Source organism: Melanostigma gelatinosum, assembly GCF_949748355.1.
Source record: "Melanostigma gelatinosum genome assembly, chromosome: 8".
Lineage (NCBI taxonomy): Eukaryota > Metazoa > Chordata > Actinopteri > Perciformes > Zoarcidae > Melanostigma > Melanostigma gelatinosum.
In genome coordinates this window covers 12,333,416-12,340,266 of record NC_136641.1, presented here as the reverse complement: position 1 = coordinate 12,340,266, position 6,851 = coordinate 12,333,416, and positions in this window count along the sequence as shown.

Sequence of the window (6,851 nt, the reverse complement as noted above, 5' to 3'; positions counted from 1 at the left end):
TCTGTGGTATTGTTTGAAAGGTCTTTGTTTCTGCCCAGACTAAAATGCAATTAAAACGTTTCAAACGTTTCTGTTTCAAGAGTTCAAAAACGCTGGTAAAGTGTGGACGCTAGGTGTACACGTAGCAAACATTATGCGTTTTAAAAAAGAAAACGCATTCGTGTGGATGTCGTTTAAGACACCAGTAGTGGAAGAAGTATTATAGGTTAAGCAATAACAAGCAAAAGTCCTCCATTCAAAATGTTACTTAACTAAAAGTACAGAAGTATCACGAACTAAATGTACAGTACAGATGAGTACTAAAAGTGGCACCATTCAGTGTATAGTGTTATCTATATCATATATACATATTTTTCAATGTATTTATACGTATCATTTAAGGCTGTCAAGATTAAGATAATTTTAATAATTTAATATATTGTTGGGTAGTTCAATCTATAACGGTCTACTATATAAATGTATTCGTTGTATTAATATATGCATGTGCTTTACATGGAAAGTCGATCAGTTAGTTAACAATCAAATAACTATTAACTAATGCTCCTAAATATATGTAGGAGGGTAAAAAGTAAATCTGACCTCCTGAAAGTAGAATATAAGTGTAAACTAGCATAAAATGTAAACACTGCATTAAAGCACAAGTACATCAAAATAGTACAACAGTACTTGAGTAAATTTACTGACTCCACCACTGTAAGACACAGAAAAGAAGCTCTGAGCTGAGTCTTAGTGCCTTTGCACAGCAGGAAGTCTTCATCCTCCTAAATATTTAGCAAGCACCTGATTGTCAGCTGACGGTCCAGACCGTCCAGACATGGCCATATTAGGTCAGAAACATCACAAGACCTGATCCTCCACCTGCCAGAAGGCCGCACATCAACAGCTTGTCTCTTTCTCCGTCAGATTCTCTGGTTCACCTGAAAAGGAGGAAATCATTTTTTCAGTGAGCCAGATTATCCCTGAAAGTGATGGAAGATATGCAGATATGCTGTGGATTTGTAAAAATCTTTGCGTTGCTGATCAAACACATTTTTAATCCAAAATATGAGTGCAGATTATAACTGCAGGAAGAAGCCCGCAGACTTAATTGTTTGGACACAACAATTAATAAAGTTAGTTTTGTTTTGAAAATAATAGAACATAAGGAAAAGGCAGTTACAGTATATAGCAAATTATTTGATATATATTCAACTTCAAATAAGCTTTATTGGCATGAATGTTCAGATTACATTATTGCTAAAGCTAAATTACATTTTATTGAATAATTACGTTCGACACAAGAAAACTAAATAGATGGTAAATTGATAACAAATACACGTTAAACACAAACACTCTTTTACAGATGTAATCAATCAAACATTTACTAGCTTGTACCTCTTATACTGCATTTAGGCAGTTGGAGATTCATAGTATCTTTCTGGGAATCAAGCATGTCTCTCCAGAAACTTCGCTCGACAGCAGAAATAATCCCTAAAAAACTGTTGAGTGTGTTGTGTGGAGTTTTTCAATTTCAAAACGTGGGCAAATAAAAGCGAAGTAATGTACGTGGCTCGAGAGCAGGAGCTTGAGAAGATGAACCAATCCTAAAATCGATATGCTCACGGCAAACAGCTGTACTGTTAGCTACGCTAGACTAGTGCCATGGCTCTAAAGATGGCAACGTTGTTCTATTGGTCTTTGGTCAGACTGAAATATTTTGAAAAACAACTTTTGGAAGAATTGCCATGCATGAAATCTTGTCCAGAAGTTCATGGTCCTCAGAGGATGAATCCTACTGATGTCTGTGATCCCCGATAGCTTTTCCTCCAGCACCACAATGAGGTTGACACTTGCAGTTTTGAGTGAAATGCCTCGACAACTATCGGGTGGATTGCCATGGAATTTGGATCAGGATGAATTGTAATAACTCTGGTGTTCCCTTTTCATCGAGCAACATCATCAAGTAAAAAGTTTTATTTGGTCATGATTGAAAACCTGCGAAACGAATTCCATCAGCCTCCATTGAACTTTGTGTCTTGCACTAATCAGAAACTGTTAGCATGCTAGCATGCTAAACAAAGTTGTTGAAAAGTATAAATATTTATTAATACAGTAATACATTATTGTGATCATATTAGCATTTAGCTCAAAGCAAGGCCTTGCTGAAGTATGGCCTTACGCAGCCGCTACGATGGTTGTAGACTCTTAGTCTTGGTGTTCTTGAGATCATTTTAATTAAAGTGACTCTTGGCTAATTTTCAGTTAAATACTCTAAATATCTCCACAAAATCCACAACCAGATGTTGGTTTCACGATCAGAACCACGTGGGATTTGGCTTGTTATTGTTTGCTAGACAGTACCATGCAGGCCTGTGTTGTTCTCACCCCGTGTCATCTCGGTGCTAATCCATTCAGTTTGGGCTGAAACGCCACAAATGAACAGAAATAGAAGGCAACACTGCAGGAGACCGGCATGAACAAAACCGTCTCCTGCGCTGCCTTCGCTGACATTGTTTCTCGGTAAGAAATGGGGAAAACCATGAGGTGGTTTCTTTTATCCTATGTGCGCGACAAGGCGCGTGGGTGTTCACCTAACAGATGGACACCCTGATCTACATTATAATCAGGTTATCCAATGAGAAGAGGGACAGCTCATCATGGATGGGCATGTCATTTGCATAAAAGTGCACACTGCTGTGAAAACCCCCATTGCCTGTGACATATGCCTTCAGTTCACTTTATCTAGGAATGCACAGTACCAAGACAACAGGCGTGAAAAAAAAAAAATTGACGAGCATAGTAGAGAAGCAGTTCACTCCTTGTTACATTTGTTTTTTTCATAAATACCGCAGCTCTGAGTGTTGTTAATACTTTGTGTATCAGTTTGTTCTTGTTTGCCAGACAGTTTTCAGCAGCAGCCTCTGGGGCTTGTCTGCAGTCAAACAGGCTTTCTCCTCTCTTTTTCTGTTTTCTGTCAGTTTTAAGTGATAGAAGACAAGGGTGAGAGATGTCAGCAACAAGCAGCTGTGCTGTGTGTGTGTGTTGGTGCTGGTCTCTCATGGCACATATGAGAGCTGTCACTTTTCCTCTCAATCACAAAATTTCTAGTGTCAAAACGCAAAGGCAGACATGATAAATCTTTGACCACATCAATTTCAATTCGTGGATACTGTTAAGTGTGAAAGAAACGACAACATTTATTTCAAATGACTGACATGTATGATGTTAAATGCATGTGTCAGAGTCAAACTGTTAAATTAGAGAAAAGGAAAAAAAATCTTACTGTGCGTACTCTTTTGTATCGTAATGGCAATATTTTCACAATGTTCCCCACCATCTGTGGGAATGTGATACCTTTCTATTGCTGTGTGAAAGAAGGGTGGGGGGGGGAGGAAGTGGTGTTCTCTAATCCCAGAATCCCTCACATCGAATCATGCAAATTTGGTGCACTTTGAAGCGAATCCAGCTCCTACCATATGCAGAGTGAAAACAACAATCTATTATGCATGCATTGCACCAAGCTTATGGTAATGTTATTTCACTGCTATTCCTATAAAGTCAAATTTGCAGATGCGCAACATATCTAAAGTTTCTTTTAAAATATTTTTTGTCTCATTGCGGTGTGCATTTGTGAATAACAAGCAACGTTTGTGGTGGTAACTGCAGTGCTGAGATCTGTTTGAGTCGCACAATGGAAGTGATGTTTGAAAATTGGATTGATGATATTTCCTTCTATCAATCTGTGTTAAAGAGGTTTTTTTCCCCATATTCCCCCGTAAGTATGTTCTCATGATTCAAGTTCTGCTCTTCCAAGAGAACAACACAATCGAAAACGTCCTGCAATACAATGCTGTTTGTTTTCCATGGTGTTTGTCACTCCCCCGGCACCAAGGAGCTTAGTGTTCATGATGTCTTTATAATGTTATTCATCAGTAACAGACCATGCTATCCTGTCAGAACAACATGATGAAGTTGGAGAGCTGCATCAGCCACAAATATACTTTTATGACCAGGTATACGTTTAAGCTCTCAGGCTGCTCATCACAACAAACTGTTGGACGCTCTCGCATTATATCTCACCAGCCAAAAAGCTGTCAGCGTGCTTTGTTGCTCTGTCTGCGGGTGGATTAAGAACACAACATCATTGATATTTCCATTTGTTCAATGGATAATTAGGACCCACGACATGCCAAGAATAATTTTCCATCTTGGCTCAACCTAATTTGGGGGAGGAATCATGCAAAGTGTAATTGGCAAGACGAGACGCGACTAGTGTCTCCCAAGCGGATCCATGCTTTGTTACAACACAGAGTTCTGAATGAAGAGACCGGCAGCTCATTTGATTATGTTGTGTTGTAATGTAAAATCATATGCTGAAATAAACTAAATCAAAACATAAGTTGTTACCTCTCTGTCCGTCTCATCTATCTATTTGTTTATTTGCTTACTTTGCAAAAACGTCTACCTTCAGGATTGAAGTTGTTTCATCTCTTTATCTGCCTCTGAGCAGATCCGAAAGACGAGACCTGACTGAAAGTAACAGCAGCAGGTTTGAGACTGTCTGGGTCAGTGTGGGTGGTGTTGAAAAAGGGGTGGCATACCGTTTAAAGGAAACACACACACACACAGGCACACTTTGTGGTGAACCTGTGACAGTACTGTTATGAAAGATGACAGTGTGTCAAACTGTTTCTTGTCGATTATAAAACATATTTCACATACTGAAGCACTGTTTTCCTACCGTGTTGCATCCAAACCATGTACATACACTGCTTACTTGCTCCCTTGTAAAGTGACAGTTTCGAGGTGTCACTCGACACACTTGATGATGGATTCTGAGAGGGTTAGATATGCATTTCTTCCAATTAAATTGGAAATCCTTTAAATCCCATTACTCTCCTTTAATTCTCCCTGAAGTTTATTTAAGATTAAAAAAATATTGGCTTGTTCCAACTCTTCAAGCTATGTGATGTTATTTCAACCCTTAAACCAAATGTTTTTTATGACTGCACCATGCTGTCAAATGAAAATATTCACGTTAGAAGTGTCTTGGTGTAAACATCTGATACATATACAATACTGACACGTACACAAACGTGTATGCAGCAAACACAGTCACACTCACACAGCCATTATGCACACAGAGCTTCATAGCCCAAGCATATAAATCCACAGGATTTGGGGAATAAAACTGTTAACCTACTGTTGAGCGTAAGTGTGGCTCGGCAGGGGCGGCTGCATATCATGCAGGATGAGAGACGGCACGTGGGGTGGCTTTATCATTCAAACTGGCCTCGTGGAGCCCAGTGCTCTCTGCCAGCCAGACTCCAAGTTATTCTATGCCAGTGGAGCATTGATTTTCCACACTGTTAGCTCACATGATTCCCCCTTTCCTCAGAGGAAAATTGCTGGGATGAAAAAAAAAAAGACTGCCTGTGATCGATTGGTCCACTGCGCTGCTGAATTCAGGTTACAAGCTGAGGGAGATGAGGAAAGAGGGAGAGCAGGGAGGGAGGGAGAGTGAGGATGAAGACTGTGCACAGCAGGGGGGTTTGCATGTTAGACTCACTGAGGTAAATTATGACTGGTAAAACTAGGTCTGAGGAGGAATAGGCACAGTTACAAAGCAACAGCAATAACAGTGCACAGGTACTTGTTTTACACCCTTATAATCACACAAAACAATCGCCATTTTTCACATTCGTACATTATAATCAACTAGTTGAGTGTTTTTATTTAAGCAATCCTTGCAGAGGCCTTAAGAGTGGACTTATGTCTCACTTAAAAAACCATCAACTTTTAGTTACTCTCTTTTAAATCTTCCCAAATTACTTTACACTTGAGTTTGGCTTATGTGGGCTGGGTACTTGCATCAAGATCTTAAAATATCAGTGTAATCAAAGCTGCTCATTGTTCTTGGCCATGCTCTCTACTTCATGTAACAGCATTCTATAGTCAATCTTTCACACATTAAACCCTTTCGGAATTATTCCAAAGTCCTGGACACAGAGCCAACAACGCCGATAAGCAACAGAACACAATAATTTAGTTTTCTTCCTTGACGGAAAACTTGGCAACAAAAAAAGAACATCAAGTGTAAGGAGACAGTATGCAAATAGCACATGCCATCAACAACCAGTCACTTAGCCGTTTACTATGAATAAATAATGCTCTGTCTTCCTCTTAGGCATTACTTCTACTCGTTTTAAATGGTATACATTTTCATTAATGTCAGTGGGTTCTTCTTTATTGTCTCGTCCTGCATGTTAGGCGAGCCTCTCACTCAGCCATTTAAGACCATTATGTTAGCAGTGATGCATATGAACTCATCTTCACATGATGAAAGGAAGACATCCTTTCAGTGCTGATAATCAGCCAAAATTATTAGTCGGTCGACCTCAACTAGTGGTGATTCCTTTCACCTACATTGTCCTGGTAGTGGCAGAAGTCTCAGAAACCAATACCTCAAAATAGCTTAATGTAGAACAAAACTTTTCTTTGAAACAACTCTTTCAGAACAACTCTTTTTTGCTCAGCATTTATTTGAAACATTATTTATGAATAGGTGCCCTGGAGGACTATTACTATACACTAGAGTCTTGAGTAGCCCACAGCAGGTAAATACCAGTGAAACCCAGATCTAAAGATTTCTTACAACAGAAATGGACTTTGAATTAAAATGTGTGTCCACCACATTTCTCATTCTATACGACCATGTTACTGTCCTCATCTGCAAGTATAGAGACGAAGCGGCATAGCACTCTGCTTATAGGGTCCAGTTAAGTTGTTGTTGTTGTTAAAGGACTTCCATACACAATTGATGTTGTTTGATTGAGTTTCCCTGTTGCCATGCATAAATCAAATCCATAGGG